The sequence below is a fragment of the Procambarus clarkii genome, chromosome 38 (assembly GCF_040958095.1).
Source record: "Procambarus clarkii isolate CNS0578487 chromosome 38, FALCON_Pclarkii_2.0, whole genome shotgun sequence".
NCBI lineage: Eukaryota > Metazoa > Arthropoda > Malacostraca > Decapoda > Cambaridae > Procambarus > Procambarus clarkii.
The window spans coordinates 27216290-27233662 of record NC_091187.1 but is presented as its reverse complement, the minus strand read 5'-3'; positions in this window follow the sequence as shown (position 1 = coordinate 27233662).

Genomic DNA, 17373 nt, shown 5'->3' with positions numbered 1-17373 from the left:
TCTCACAATACCATTGCCTGGAGAGGATGGGTTGTCAGGGAGTTAAATACCCCAGAATTCCCACCTCTTTCGGGGCTCTGAGAATAGTGCAGTGGGTATAAGTGTGTACCTGCCATCTTCGTTTCCAGGGTTCAAGTCCTTTGGTGGGTATTGTGTGTCTAAAAGTTTCCAAACTTCTAACTTGCATGTTTAGGCAAGTGTGTGCATTAAGCATGGACCACGTGTTTTCCCATGTAACAAGGCTTGATGGAAAACGCCAATTGCCTCTCACAATACCATTGCCTGGAGAGGATGGGTTGTCTGGGAGTTAAATACCCCAGAATTCGCACCTCTTTCTGGGCTCTGAGTATAGTGCAGTGGGTATAGGTGCATACCTGCCATCTTCATGGCCTGGGTTCATGTCCCCTGGTGGGTGTTGTGTGTCTAAATGTTTCAATACTTCTAACATGCGTGTTTAGGCAAGTGTGTGCATTGAGCATGGACCACGTGTTCTCCCATATAACAATCCTTGATGAAAAACGTTTAAAAAACACTATACCATTGCCTGGAGAGGATGGGTTGTCTGGGAGTTAAATATCCCAGAATTCCCACCTCTTTTGGGGCTCTGAGTATAGTGCAGTAGGTATAAGTGCGTACCTGCCATCTTCGTGGACAGGGTTCAAGTTCCCTGGTTTGTGTTGTGTGTCTAAAAGTTTCTATACTTCTAACTTAAGTGTTTAGGCAAGTGTGTGCATTAAGCATGGACCACATGTTCTCCCATATAACAGGGCTTGATGGAAAACGTCAATTGCCTCTCACTATACCATTGCCTGGAGAGGATGAGTTGACTGGGAGTGAAATACCCCAAAATTCTCACCTCTTTTGGGGCTCTGATTATAGTGCAGTGGGTATAAGTGCGTACCTGCCATCTTCGTGGCGAGGGTTCAAGTCCTCTGGTGGGTGTTGTGTGTCCAAAAGTTTCTATACTTCTAATTTGCGTGTTTAGGCAAGTGTGTGCATTAAGCAGGGACCAAATGTTCTCCCATATAACAGGGCTTGATGGAAAACGTCAATTGCCTCTCACTATACCATTGCCTGGAGAGGATGGGTTGTCTGGGAGTTAAATACCTTAGAATTCCCACCTCTTTCGGGGCTCTGCGTATGGTGCAGTGGGTATAAATGTGTACCTGCCATCTTTGTGGCCAGGGTTCAAGTCACCTTATGGGTGTTGTATGTCTAAAAGTTTCTATACTTCTAACGTGCGTGTTTAAGCTAGTGTGTGCATTAAGCATGTACCACGCGTACTCCCATATAACAGGGCTTGATGGAAAACATCAATTGCCTCTCACTATACCATTGAATGGAGAGAATGGGTTCTCTGGGAGTTAAATACCCCAGAATTCTTTCCTCTTTTGGGGTTCTGAGTATTGTGCAGTGGATATAAGTGCGTACCTGCCATCTTCGTTGCCAGGGTTCAAGTCCCCTGGTGGGTATTGTGTGTCTAAAAGTTTATATACTTCTAACTTGCGTGTTTAGGCAAGTGTGTGCATTAAGCAGGGACCACGTGTTCTCCCATATGACAGTGCTTGATGGAAAACGTCAATTGCCTCTCACTATACCATTGCCTGGAGAGGATGGGTTGTCTGGGAGTTAAATACCTTAGAATTCCCTTCTCTTTCGGGGCTCTGAGTATGGTGCAGTGGGTATAAATGTGTATCTGCCATCTTTGTGGATAGAGTTCAAGTCTCCAGGTGGGTGTTGTGTGCCTAAAATTTAAATACTTTTAACTTGCATGTTTAGGCATGTGTGTGCATTAAGCGTGGAACACATGTTCTCCCATTTAAGAGGGCTTGATGGAAAACGTCAATTGTCTCACACTATACCATTGCCTTGAGAGGATGGGTTGTCTGGAAGTTAAATACCCCAGAATTCACACCTCTTTTGGGGCTGTGAGTATGGTGCAGTGGGTATAAGTGCATACCTGCCTTCTTCGTTGCCAGGGTTCAAGTCCCCTGGTGGGTGTTGAGTGTCTAAAAGTTTATATACTTCTAACGTGCGTGTTTAGGCGAGTGTGTGCATTAAGAATAGACCACATGTTCTCCCATATAACAGGACTTGATGGAAAACGTCAATTGCCTCTCACTATACCATTGCCTGGAGAGGATGGGTTGTCATGGAGTTAAGTACCCCAGAATTCCCACTTGTTTCAGGGCTCTGAGTATGGGACAGTGGGTATAAGTGTGTACCTGCCATCATGAGGCCAGGTTTCAAGTCCCCTGGTGGTTGTTGTGTGTCTAAAAGTTTCTATACTTCTAACTTGCGTGTTTAGGCAAGTATGTGCATTAAGAATAGACCACATGTTCTCCCATATAACAGGGCTTGATGGAAAACATCAATTGCCTCTCATTATACCATTGCCTGGAGAGGATGGGTTGTCAGGGAGTTAAATACCGCTGAATTCCCACCTCTTTCGGGGCTCTGAGAATGGTGCAGTGGGTATAAGTGTGTACCTGCCATCTTCGTGGCCAGGGTTCAAGTCCTCTGGTGGGTATTGTGTGTCTAAAAGTTTCTATACTTCTAACTTGTTTGTTTAGGCAAGTGTGGGCATTAAGCATGGACCACATGATCTCCCATATAACAGTGCTTGATGGAAAACGTCAATTGCCTCTCACAATACCATTGCCTGGAGAGGATGGGTTGTCAGGGAGTTAAATACCCCAGAATTCCCACCTCTTTCGGGGCTCTGAGAATAGTGCAGTGGGTATAAGTGTGTACCTGCCATCTTCGTTTCCAGGGTTCAAGTCCTTTGGTGGGTATTGTGTGTCTTAAAGTTTCCAAACTTCTAAGTTGCGTGTTTAGGCAAGTGTGTGCATTAAGCATGGACCACATGTTCTCCCATATAACAGGGCTTGATGGAAAACATCAATAGCCTCTCATTATACCATTGCCTGGAGAGGATGGGTTTTCAGGGAGTTAAATACCCCAGAATTCGCACCTCTTTCTGGGCTCTGAGTATGGTGCAGTGGGTATAAGTGTATACCTGCCATCTTCATGGGCAGGGTTCATGTCCCCTAATTGGTGTTACGTGTGTAAAAGTTTCTATTCATCTAACTTGCATCTGTAGGCAAGTGTGTGCATTAAGCATAGACCACATGTTCTCCCATATATCAGGTCTTGATGAAAAATGTCAATTGCCTCTCACTATACTATTGCCTGGAGAGGATGGGTTGTCTGGGAGTTAAATACTCCAGAATTCCCACGTTTTTCGGGGTTCTGAGTATGATGCAGTGGGAATAAATGCATACCAGCCATCTTCGTAGCTAGGGTTCAATTCTCCTGTTAGTGTTGTGTGTCTAAAAGTTTACATATTTCTAACATGCGTGTTTAGGCATGTGTGTGCATTAAGCATGGACCACATGTTCTCCTATATAACAGGGCTTGATGGAAAACGTCAATTGCCTCTCACTATACCATTGCCTGGAGAGGATGAGTTGTCTGGGAGTTAAATACCCCAAAATTCTCACCTCTTTTGGGGCTCTGATTATAGTGCAGTGGGTATAAGTGCGTACCTGCCATCTTTGTGGCGAGGGTTCAAGTCCCCTGGTGGGTGTTGTGTGTTCAAAAGTTTCTATACTTCTAACTTGTGTGTTTAGGCAAGTGTGTGCATTAAGCATGGACCACGTGTTCTCCCATATAACAGGGCTTGATGGAAAACGTCAATTGCCTCCCACAATACCATTGCCTTGAGAGGATGGGTTGCCTGGGAGTTAAATACCCTAGAATTCCCACCTCTTTTGGGGCTCTGAGTATAGTGCAGTGGGTATAAGTGTGTACCTGCCACCTTCATGGCCAGGGTTCAAGTCCCCTAGTAGGTGTTGCATGTCTAAAAGTTTCTTTTCTTCTAACTTGCGTGTTTAGGAAAGTGTGTGCATTAAGCATGGATCACATGTTCTCCCATTTAAGAGGGCTTGATTGAAAACGTCAATTGCCTCACACTATACCATTGCCTGGAGAGGATGGGTGTTCTGGGAGTTAAATAGCTTAGAACTCCCACCTCTTTCGGGGCTCTGCGAATGGTGCAGTTGGTATAAGTGTGTACCTGCCATCTTTGTGGCCAGTGTTTAAGCCCCCTAGTAGGTGTTGTGTGTCTAAAAGTTTATATACTTCTAACGTGCGTGTTTAGGCGAGTGTGTGTGCATTAAGCATGGATCACATGTTTTCCCATTTAAGAGGGCTTGATGGAAAATGTCAATTGCCTCACACTATACCATTGTCTGGAGAGGATGGGTTGTCTGGGAGATAATTCCCCCAGAATTCCCACCTCTTTCCAGGCTCTGAGAATGGTGCAGTGGGTTTAAGTGCGTACCTGCCATCTTCGTGGCCAGGAATCAAGTCCCCTGGTGGGTGTTGCGTGTCTAAAAGTTTCTATACTTTTAACTTGCGTGTTTAGGCAAGTATGAGCATTAAGCATGGACCATGTATTCTCCCATATAACAGGGCTTGATGGAAAACGTCAATTGCCTCTCACTATACCATTGCCTGGTGAGGATGGGTTGTCTGGGAGTTAAATACCCCAAAATTCCCACCTCTTTTGGGGCTCTGAATATAGTGCAGTAGGTATAAGTGCGTACCTGCCATCTTTGTGGCCAGGGTTCAAGTCCCCTGGTGGGTGTTGTGTGTCTTAAAGTTTCTATACTTCTAACGTGAGTGTTTAGGCAAGTGTGTGCATTAAGCATGGACAATGTGTTCTCCCATATAACAGGGCTTCATGGAAAACGTCAATTGCCTCTCACTCTACCATTGCCTGGAAAGAATGGGTTGTCTGTGTGTTAAATACCCCAGAATTCCCTCCTCTTTCAGGGCTCTGAGTATGGTGCAGTCAGTATAAGTGTGTACCTGCCATCTTCGTGCCCAGGGTTCAAGTCCCCTGGAGGGTTTTGTATGTCTAAAAGTTTCTATATTTCTAACTTGAGTGTTTAGGCAAGTGTGTGCATTAAGCATGGACCATATGTTGTCCCATATAACAGGGCTTGATGGAAAATGTCAATTGCCTCTCACTATACCATTTCCTGGAGAGAATGGGTTGTCTGTGTGTTAAATACCCCAGAATTCCCTCCTCTCTCTGGGCTCTGAGTATTCTGCAGTGGGTAAAAGTGCGTACCTGCCATCTTCGTGGCCAGGGTTCAAGTCTCCTGTTAGTGTTGTGTGTCTAAAAGTTTACATACTTCTAACATGCTTGTGTAGGCAAGTATGTGCATTAAGCATGGACCACATGTTCTCCCATATAACAGGGCTTAATGGAAAACGTCAATTGCCTCTCACTATACCATTGCCTGGAGAGGATGAATTGCCAGGGAGTTAAATACCTCATAATTCCCACCTCGTTCGGGGCTCTGAGAATAGTGCAGTGGGTATAAGTGTGTACCTGCCATCTTCGTTTCCAGGGTTCAAGTCTTTCGGTGGGTATTGTGTGTCTAAAAGTTTCCATACTACTAACTTGCGTGTTTACGCAAGTGTGTCTATTGAGCATGGACCACATGTTCTCCCATGTAACAGGGCTTGATGGAAAATGCCAATTGCCTCTCACAATACCCTTGCCTGGAGAGGATGGGTTGTCTGGGAGTTAAATACCTAAGAATTCGCACCTCTTTCTGGGCTCTGAGTAAGGTGCAGTGGGTATAAGTGCGTACCTGCCATCTTCATAGCAAGGGTTGAAGTCCCCTGGTGGGTTTTGCGTGTCCAAAAGTTTCCATACTTCTAACTTGCGTGTTTAGGCAAATGTGAGCATTAATCATGGACCACATGTTTTAACAGATAACAGGGATTGATGAAAAACGACAATTGCCTCTCACTATACCATTGCCTGGAGAGGATGGGTTGTCTGGGAGATAAATACCCCAGAATTCGCACCTCTTTCTGGGCTCTGAGCATGGTGCAGTGGGTATAAGTGCGTACCTGCCATCTTCATGGCAAGGGTTCAAGTCCCCTAGTTGGTGTTGCGTGTGTAAAAGTTTCTATACTTCTAACTTACATCTCTAGGCAAATGTGTGCATTAAGCATGGACCACATGTTCTCCCATATATCAGGTGTTGATGAAAAACGTCAATTGCCTCTCACTACACTATTGCTTGGAGAGGATGGGTTGTCTGGGAGTTAAATACCCCAGAATTCCCACCTTTTTCGGGGTTCTGAGTATGGTGCAGTGGGTATAAGTGCGTACCTGCCATCTTCGTGGCCAGGGTTCAAGTCTCCTGGTGGGTGTTGTGTGTCTAAAAGTTTTGATACTTTTAACTTTCGTGTTTAGGCAAGTGTGTGCATTAAGCATGGACCATGTGTACTCCCATATAACAATGCTTGATGGAAAATGTCAATTGCCTCTTACTTTACCATTGCCTGGAGAGAATGGGTTGTCTGGGAGTTAAATACCCCAGAATTCCCTCCTCTTTCGGGGTTCTGAGTATTGTGCAGTGGGTAGAAGTGCGTACCTGCCATCTTTGTAGCCAGGGTTCAAGTCCCCTGGTGGGTATTGTGTGTCTTAAAGTTTCGATACTTTTAACTTTCGTGATTAGGCAAGTATGTGCATTACGCATGGACCACGTGTTCTCCCATATAACAGGGCTTGATGGAAAACGTCAATTGCCTCTCACTAAACCATTGCCTGGAGAGGATGGGTTGTCTGGGAGTTAAATACTCCAGAATTCCCACGTTTTTCGGGGTTCTGAGTATGATGCAGTGGGAATAAGTGCATACCAGCCATCTTCGGAGCTAGGGATCAATTCTCCTGTTAGTGTTGTGTGTCTAAAAGTTTACACACTTCTAACATGCGTGTTTAGGCATGTGTGTGCATTAAGCATGGACTACATGTTCTCCCATATAACAGGGCTTGATGGAAAACGTCAATTGCCTCTCACTATACCATTGCCTGGAGAGGATGGGTTGTCTGGGAGTTAAATACCTTAGAATTCCCACCTCTTTCGGGGCTCTGAGTATGGTGCAGTGGGTATAAATGTGTACCTGCCATCTTTGTGGCCAGGGTTCAAGTCCCCTTATGGGTGTTGTATGTCTAAAAGTTTCTATACTTCTAACGTGCGTGTTTAGGCTAGTGTGTGCATTAAGCATGTACCACGCGTACTCCCATATAACAGGGCTTGATGGAAAACGTCAATTGCCTCTCACTATACCATTGAATGGGGATAATGGGTTGTCTGGGAGTTAAATACCCCAGAATTCCTTCCTCTTTTGGGGTTCTGAGTATTGTGCAGTGGGTATAAGTGCGTACCTGCCATCTTTGTTGCCAGGGTTCAAGTCCCCTGGTGGGTATTGTGTGTCTAAAAGTTTATATACTTCTAACTTGCGTGTTTAGGCAAGTGTGTGCATTAAGTGTGGAACACATGTTCTCCCATATAACAGGGCTTGATGGAAATTGTCAATTGCCTCTCACTATACCATTGCCTGGAGATGATGGGTTGTCTTGGAGTTAAGTACCCCAGAATTCCCACCTCTTTCCAGGCTCTGAGAATGGTGCAGTGGGTTTAAGTGCGTACCTGCCATCTTCGTGGCCAGGAATCAAGTCCCCTGGTGGGTGTTGTGTGTCTAAAAGTTTCTATACTTTTAACTTGCGTGTTTAGGCAAGTATGAGCATTAAGCATGGACCATGTATTCTCCCATATAACAGGGCTTGATGGAAAACGTCAATTGCCTCTCACTATACCATTGCCTGGAGAGGATGGGTTGTCTGGGAGTTAAATACCCCAGAATTGCCACCTCTTTTGGGGCTCTGAGTATAGTGCAGTAGGTATAAGTGCGTACCTGCCATCTTTGTGGCCAGGGTTCAAGTCCCCTGGTGGGTGTTGTGTGTCTTAAAGTTTCTATACTTCTAACGTGCGTGTTTAGGCAAGTGTGTGCATTAAGCGTGGACAATGTGTTCTCCCATATAACAGGGCTTGATGGAAAACGTCAATTGCCTCTCACTCTACCATTGCCTGGAAAGAATGGGTTGTCTGTGTGTTAAATACCCCAGAATTCCCTCCTCTTTCAGGGCTCTCAGTATGGTGCAGTGGGTATAAGTGCGTACCTGCCATCTTCGTGCCCAGGGTTCAAGTCCCCTGGAGGGTTTTGTATGTCTAAAAGTTTCTATACTTCTAACTTGAGTGTTTAGGCAAGTGTGTGCATTAAGCATGGACCATGTGTTGTCCCATATAACAGGGCTTGATGGAAAATGTCAATTGCCTCTCACTATACCATTGCCTGGAGAGAATGGGTTGTCTGTGTGTTAAATACCCCAGAATTCCCTCCTCTTTCAGGGCTCTGAGTATGGTGCAGTGGGTAAAAGTGCGTACCTGCCATCTTCGTGGCCAGGGTTCAAGTCTCCTGTTAGTGTTGTGTATCTAAAAGTTTACATACTTCTAACATGCTTGTTTAGGCAAGTATGTGCATTAAGCATGGACCTCCCATATAACAGGGCTTAATGGAAAACGTCAATTGCCTCTCACTATACCATTGCCTGGAGAGGATGAATTGTCAGGGAGTTAAATACCTCATAATTCCCACGTCGTTCGGGGCTCTGAGAATAGTGCAGTGGGTATAAGTGTGTACCTGCCATCTTCGTTTCCAGGGTTCAAGTCTTTCGGTGGGTATTGTGTGTCTAAAAGTTTCCATACTACTAACTTGCGTGTTTATGCAAGTGTGTGTATTGAGCATGGACCACATGTTCTCCCATGTAACAGGGCTTGATGGAAAATGCCAATTGCCTCTCACAATACCCTTGCCTGGAGAGGATGGGTTGTCTAGGAGTTAAATACCCAAGAATTCGCACCTCTTTCTGGGCTCTGAGTAAGGTGCAGTGGGTATAAGTGCGTACCTGCCATCTTCATAGCAAGGGTTGAAGTCCCCTGGTGGGTTTTGCGTGTCCAAAAGTTTCCATACTTCTAACTTGCGTGTTTAGGCAAATGTGAGCATTAATCATGGACCACATGTTTTAACAGATAACAGGGCTTGATGAAAAACGTCAATTGCCTCTCACTATACCATTGCCTGGAGAGGATGGGTTGTCTGGGAGATAAATACCCCAGAATTCGCACCTCTTTCTGGGCTCTGAGTATGGTGCAGTGGGTATAAGTGCGTACCTGCCATCTTCATGGCAAGGGTTCAAGTCCCCTAGTTGGTGTTCCGTGTGTAAAAGTTTCTATACTTCTAACTTGCATCTCAAGGCAAATGTGTGCATTAAGCATGGACCACATGTTCTCCCATATATCAGGTGTTGATGAAAAACGTCAATTGCCTCTCACTACACTATTGCTTGGAGAGGATGGGTTGTCTGGGAGTTAAATACCCCAGAATTCCCACCTTTTTCGGGGTTCTGAGTATGGTGCAGTGGGTAAAAGTGCGTACCTGCCATCTTCGTGCCCAGGGTTCAAGTCCCCTGGAGGGTTTTGTGTGTCTAAAAGTTTCTATACTTCTAACTTGAGTGTTTAGGCAAGTGTGTGCATTAAGCATGGACCATGTGTTGTCCCATATAACAGGGCTTGATGGAAAATGTCAATTGCCTCTCACTATACCATTGCCTGGAGAGAATGGGTGTCTGGGAGTTAAATACCCCAGAATTCCCTCCTCTTTCGGGGTTCTGAGTATGGTGCAGTGGGTAAAAGTGCGTACCTGCCATCTTCATGGCCAGGGTTCAAGTCTCCTGTTAGTGTTGCGTGTCTAAAAGTTTACATACTTCTAACATGCTTGTTTAGGCAAGTATGTGCATTAAGCATGGACCACATGTTCTCCCATATAACAGGGCTTAATGGAAAACGTCAATTGCCTCTCACTATACCATTGCCTGGAGAGGATGAATTGTCAGGGAGTTAAATACCTTATAATTCCCACCTCTTTCGGGGCTCTGAGAATAGTGCAGTGGGTATAAGTGTGTACCTGCCATCTTTGTTTCCAGGGTTCAAGTCTTTCGGTGGGTATTGTGTGTCTAAAAGTTTCTATACTTCTAAATTGCGTGTTTAGGCAAGTGTGTGAATTAAGCATGGACCACGCCTTCTCCAATATAACAGGGCTTGATGGAAAACATCAATTGCCTCTCACAATACCATTGCCTGGAGAGGATGAATTGTCAGGGAGGTAAATACCTCATAATTCCCACCTCGTTCGGGGCTCTGAGAATAGTGCAGTGGGTAGAAGTGCGTACCTGCCATCTTCGTTGCCAGGGTTCAAGTCCCCTGGTGGGTATAGTGTGTCTAAAAGTTTCTATACTTTTAACTTGCGTGTTTAGGCAAGTATGTGCATTAAGCCTTTACCACATGTTCTCCCATATGACAGTGCTTGATGGAAAACGTCAATTGCCTTTCACTATACCCTTGTCGGGAGAGGATGGATTGTGTGGGAGTTAAATACCTTAGAATTCCCACCTCTTTTGGGGCTCTGAGTATGGTGCAGTGGGTTTAAGTGTGTACCTGCCATCTTTGTGGCCAGGGTTCAAGTCCCCTTGTGGGTGTTGTGTGTCTTAAAGTTTCTATACTTCTAACGTGTGTGTTTAGGCAAGTGTGTGCATTAAGCTTGGACAATGTGTTCTCCCATATAACAGGGCTTGATGGAAAACGTCAATTGCCTCTCAATATACCATTGCCTGGAGAGAATGGGTTGTCTGGGTGTTAAATAACCCAGAATTCCCTCCTCTTTCAGATCTCTGAGTATCGTGCAGTGGGTATGAGTGCTTACCTGCCATCTTCGTGGCCAGGGTTCAAGTCCCCTGGTGGGTGTTGTGTGTCTAAAAGTTTCTATACTTGTAAATTGCGTGTTTAGGCAAGTGTGTGAATTAAGCATGGACCACGCCTTCTCCCATATAACAGGGCTTGATGGAAAACATCAATTGCCTCTCACAATACCATTGCCTGGAGAGGATGGGTTGTCTGGGAGTTAAATACCCCAGAATTCGCACCTCTTTCTGGGCTCTGAGTATGGTGCAGTGGGTATAAGTGCGTACCTGCCATCTTCATGGCAAGGGTTCAAGTCCCCTGGTGGGTGTTGCATGTCCAAAAGTTTCTATACTTCTAACTTGCGTATTTAGGCAAATGTGTGCATTAATCATGGACCACAAGTTCTAACAGATAACAGGGCTTGATGAAAAACGTCAATTACCTCTCACTTTACCATTGCCTGGAGAGGATGGGTTGTCAGGGAGTTAAATACCCCAGAATTCCTACCTCTTTCGGGGCTCTGAGAACAGTGCAGTGGGTATAAGTGTGTACCTGCCATCTTCGTTGCCAGGGTTCAAGTCCTTTTGTGGGTATTGTGTGTCTAAAATTTCCATACTTCTAACTTGCGTGTTTACGCAAGTGTGTGCATTAAGCATGGACCACGTGTTCTCCCATGTAACAGGGCTTGATGGAAAACGTCAATTCCCTCTCACTATACCATTGCCTGGAGAGGATGAGTAGTCTGGGAGTTAAATACCCCAGAATTCTCACCTCTTTTAGAGCTCTGAGTATAGTGCAGTTGGTATTAGTGCTTACCTGCCAGCTTCGTTGCCAGCGATCAAGTCCCCTGGTGGGTGTTGTGTGTCTAAAAGTTTCTATACTTCTAACTTGAGTGTTTAGGCAAGTGTGTGCATTAAGCATGGACCACGCATTCTCCCATATAACAGGGCGTGATGGAAAACGTCAATTGCCTCTCTCTATACCATTGCCTGGAGAGGATGAGCTGTCAGGGAGGTAAATACCCCAGAATTCTCTCCTCTTTTTGGGCTCTGAGTATAGTGCAGTGGGTATAAGTGCGTACCTGCCATCTTCATGGCAAGGGTTCAAGTCCCCTGGTGGGTGTTGCATGTCCAAAAGTTTCTATACTTCTAACTTGCGTATTTAGGCAAATGTGTGCATTAATCATGGACCACATGTTCTAACAGATAACAGGGCTTGATGAAAAACGTCAATTACCTCTCACTTTACCATTGCCTGGAGAGGATGGGTTGTCAGGGAGTTAAATACCCCAGAATTCCTACCTCTTTCGGGGCTCTGAGAACAGTGCAGTGGGTATAAGTGTGTACCTGCCATCTTCGTTGCCAGGGTTCAAGTCCTTTTGTGGGTATTGTGTGTCTAAAATTTCCATACTTCTAACTTGAGTGTTTAGGCAAGTGTGTGCATTAAGCATGGACCACGCATTCTCCAATATAACAGGGCTTGATGGAAAACGTCAATTGCCTCTCACTATACCATTGCATGGAGAAGAAGGGTTGTCTGGAAGTTAAATACCCCAAAGTTTCCACCTCCTTTGGCGCTGTGAGTATGGTGCAGTGGGTACAAGTGCGTACCTGCCAGCTTCGTTTCCAGCGATCAAGTCCCCTGGTGGGTGTTGTGTGTCTAAAAGTTTCTATACTTCTAACTTGAGTGTTTAGGCACGTGTGTGCATTAAGCATGGACCACGTGTTCTCCCATATAACAGGCCTTGATGGAAAACATCAATTGCCTCCCAGTATACCATTGCCTGGTGAGGATGGATTGTCTGGGAGTTAAATACCCCAGAATTCCTACCTCTTTCGGGGCTCTGAGTATTGTGAAGTGGGTATAAGTGCGAACCTGCCATCTTCGTTGCCAGGGTTCAAATCCCTGGGTGGGTGTTGTGTGTCTAAAAGTTTTTATACTTCTAACTTGCGTGTTTAGGCAAGTGTGTGCATTAAGCATGGACCATGTGTTCTCCCATATAACAGGGCTTGATGGAAAACGTCAATTGCCTCTCACTATACCATTGCATGGAGAAGATGGGTTGTCTGGGAGTAAAATATCCCAGAATTCCCACCTCTTTCCGGGCTCTGAGTACGGTGCAGTAGGTATGAGTGCGTACCTGCCATCTTCCCGTCCAGGGTTCAAGTCTCCTTGTGGGTGTTGTGTGTCTAAAAGTTTCTATACTTCTAACTTGCCTGTTTAGGCAGGTGTGTGCATTAAGCATGGACCATATGTTCTCCCAAATAACAGGGCTTGATGGAAAACGTCAATTGCCTCTCACTATACCATTGCATGGAGAAGATGGGTTGTGTGGAAGTTAAATACCCCAGAGTTTCCACCTCTTTTGGCGCTGTGAGTATGGTGCAGTGGGTACAAGTGTATACCTGCCATCTTCGTTACCAGGTTTTAATTAAGTCCCCTGGTGGGTGTTGTGTGTTTAAAATTTTCTTTACTTCTAACTTGTGTGTTTAGGCAAATGTGTGCATTAGTCATGGACCATGTGTTCTTCCATATAACAGGGCTTGATGGAAAACATCAATTGCCTCTCACTATACTATTACCTGGAGAAGATGGGTTGTCCTGGAGTTAAATACCCAAGACTTCCCACCTCTTTTGTGGCTCTGAGTATTATGAAGGGTGTATAAGTGCGTACCTGCCATCTTCGTTGCCTGGGTTCAAATCCCCAGGAGGGTGTTGTGTGTCTAAAAGATTTTATACTTCTAACTTGCATGTTTAAGCAAGTGTTGGCATTAAGCATGGACCACGTGTTCTCCCATATAACAGGGCTTGATGGAAAATGTCAATTGCCTCCCACTATACCATTGCCTGGAGAGGATGGGTTGTCTGGAAGTTAAATACCCCAGAATTCCTACCTCTTTCAGGGCTCTGAGTATGGTGCTGTGCGTATAAATGGGTACCTGCCATCTTCGTGGCCAGGGTTCAAGTCCCCTGGTGGGTGTTGTGTGTCAAAAAGTTTCTATACTTCTAACTTGTGTGTTAAGGCAAGTATGTGCATTATGCATGGACCATGTGTTCTCCCATATAACAGGGCTTCATAGAAAACGTCAATTGCCTCTCACTATACCATTGCATGAAGAAGGTGGGTTGTCTGGAAGTTAAATACCCCAGAATTTCCACCTCTTTTGGCGCTGTGAGTATGGTGCAGTGGGTATAAGTGCGTACCTGCCATCTTCGAGGCCAGGGTTCAAGTTCCCTGGTGGGTGTTGTGTGTCTAAATGTTTCTATACTTCTAACTTGCGTGTTTAGGCAAGTGTGTGCATTAAGCATGGACTATGTGTTCTCCCATATAACAGGGCTTGATAAAAAACGTCAATTTGATCTCAATATACCATTGCCTGGAGAGGATGGGTTGTCTTTGAGTTAAATACCCCAGAATTCCCACTTCTTTCGGGGCTCTGAGTGTGGTGTAGTGGGTATAAGTGCGTACCTGCCATCTTTGTGGCCAGGGTTCAAGCCCCTAGTTAGTGTTGTGTGTCTAAAAGTTTCTATACTTCTAACTTGCATGTTTAGGCAAGTCTGTGCATTATGCATGGACTATTTGTTCTCCCATATAAGAGGGCTTGATGGAAAACGTCAATTGCCTCTCACTCTACCATTGCCTGGAGAGGATGGGTTGTCTGGCAGTTAAATACCCCAGAATTCCTACCTCTTTTGGGGCTCTGAGTATGGTGCAGTGGGTATAAGTGCGTACCTGCCATCTTCGTGGCCAGGGTTCAAGTCCCCTGATGGGTGTTGTGTGTCTAAAAGTTTCTATACTTCTAACTTGCGTATTTAGGCAAGTGTGTGCATTAAGCATGGACCACGTTTTCTCCCATATAACAGGGCTTGATGGAAAACGTCAATTGCCTCTCACTATACCATTGCCTGGAAAGGATAGGTTGTCTGGGCATTAAACACCCCAGAATTCGTACCTTTTTGGGGGCTCTAAGTATGGTGCAGTGGGTATAAGTGCATACCTGTAATCTTCGTGGCCAGGGCGTCGTAGCCTGGTGGATAGCGAGGGCGTCCTAGCCTGGTAGATAGCGCGCAGGACTCATAATTCTGTGGCGCAGGTTCGATTCCCGCACGAGGCAGAAACAAATGGGCAAAGATTCTTTCACCCTGAATGCCCCTGTTATCTAGCAGTAAATAGGTACCTGGGAGTTAGTCAGCTTTCACAGGCTGCTTCCTGGGGGTGGAGGCCTGGTCGAGGACCGGGCTGCGGGGACACTGAAGGCCCGAAATCATCTCAAGATAACCTCAAGGGTTCAAGTCCCTTGGTGGGTGTTGTGTGTCTAAAAGTTTATATATATATATATATATATATATATATATATATATATATATATATATATATATATATATATATATATATATATATATATTATATTTTGGTAGCAGTCTTTCTTGTAAACATATATTAATAAATATGACCGAAAAAATAAGATTAATTATTCTAACACGAATTTTTTGAATATTTCTTGTTTCTTTTCACTATCGATGGTAATTGAAAAATCAATTCTCCAAAATTCATTTTTATTTCTAGTCTGATGCAACACTTGAACGCGTTTCATATTAACTTATTACATTTTCAAAGACTTTAGTTTACACACACACAACTATAACCTGCAAACACTATGCTATAATTTAAACTGCATTCATTTTATATACCTGCATTTGGGTGAGGTGATATGTTACAACAGTTTTAGATGAGGTGAATACAAACTTTCAACACAAGATAGAACACGAAACAATTGGTATAATATTGGTAAAGTTAAAGGGAAGAATGGAAGTAACTGCAAAAGGCCTATTGGCCCATACTTCATGATGCTTCTATACTTGAGCGGAGTCTTGAAGTGGGTAAAATATTGTTGTGCATTAATTGGCTGTTGATTGCTGGTGTTGACTTCTTGATGTGTAGTGCCTCGCAGATATCAAGCCGCCTGCTATCGCTGTATCTATCGATGATTTCTGTGTTTTTTGTTAAGACTTCTCTGGTGATGGTCTGGGTTGTGGAATATGTTGTTGTCTTGCCTATATACTGAGTTCTTTGAGGTTTACAGTCCCCAAGTGGACATTTGAAGGCCTAGACGACATTGGTCTCTTTCAAAGCGTTCTGCTTTGTGTCTGGAGAGTTTCTCTTGAGTAGGTTGGCCGTTTATTTGGTTTTATAGTAAATCGTCAGTTGTATCTTCTGATTTTTGTCTGTAGGGATAACGTTCCTATTAACAATATCTTTCAGGACCCTTTCCTCTGTTTTATGAGCTGTGGAAAAGAAGTTCCTGTAAAATAGTCTAATAGGGGGTACAGGTGTTGTGTTAGTTTTCTCTTCAGAGGTTGCATGGCGTTTCCCCTTCCTTCTTATGATGTCTTCAATGAAACCGTTGGAGAAGCCGTTTTTGACTAAGACCTGCCTTACCCTACAGAGTTCTTCATCGACTTGCTTCCATCCTGAGCTGTGGCTGAGAGCACGGTCGACATAAGCGTAAACAACACTCCTCTTGTACCTGTCTGGGCAGTCACTGTTGGCATTGAGGCACATTCCTATGTTTGTTTCCTTAGTGTAGAGTACAGTGTGGAAACCTCCGCTCCTTTCCATGACTGTTACATCTAGAAAGGGCAGCTTCCCATCCTTCTCCATCTCGTAAGTGAAACGCAACACAGAATTCCGCTCAAATGCCTCCTTCAGCTCCTGCAGATGTCTAACATCAGGCACCTGTGTAAAAATCTCGTCAACATACCTACAGTATATGGCCGGTTTCAAGTACTTGTCGACTAACACCTTTTGTTTGATGGTACCCATGTAGAAGTTTGCAAACAGGACACCTAGGGGAGAATCCATGGCAACCCCATCTACTTTCTTATACATGTGCCCATCCGGGCTCAAGAAGGGGCCCTGCCCTACGCCATCGTGGCGGCGGGTCTGACCCCCTCGCTGCAGCCACAAGCAGCAGGTCTTATTACATCAACATACCCACCTGCACACCACCCACCCTCCCTGTCTTGTCTCACCTAGTCCCTCGCTGAGGAGAGACTGTTAGTTGCAACCGATGCTGTTGGTGTGATGTTTTAAATTATTGTACTGTACTGTACTGTACTGTACTGTACTGTATGTGTATTAATATTATGAACTCATAAAACGAGATTTGGATAACTGATTCCTTATGCCTAATGTAACCTTACCATCCTGCGAGATGGGGAGTATCACTGCTACCTAATTCACTCTTGCGTTAATGATATCCTCATTGTGTTGTGAGTTGGGAGTTGTGATTCATTGTCTATGTTTGTGTTTGTGTGTTGTGAGATGGGAGTAGAGAGTTGTTTGCATGTTGTAAGATATGTGTACTCACCTATTTGTGCTTGCGGAGGTTGAGCTTTGGCTCTTTGGTCCCGCCTCTCAAATGTCAATCAACTGGTGTACAGATTCCTGAGCCTACTGGGCTCTATCATATCTACATTTGAAACTGTGTATGGAGTCAGCCTCCACCACATCACTGCCTAATGCATTCCATCCGTTAACTACTCTGACACTGAAAAAGTTCCTTCAAACGTCCCTGTGGCTCAGGACCAAGGTGTGTGTGTGTGTGTGTGTGTGTGTGTGTGTGTGTGTGTGTGTGTGTGTGAGTGTGCGTGTGTGTGTGTGTGTGTGTGTGTGTGTGTGTGTGTGTGTGTGTGTGTGTGT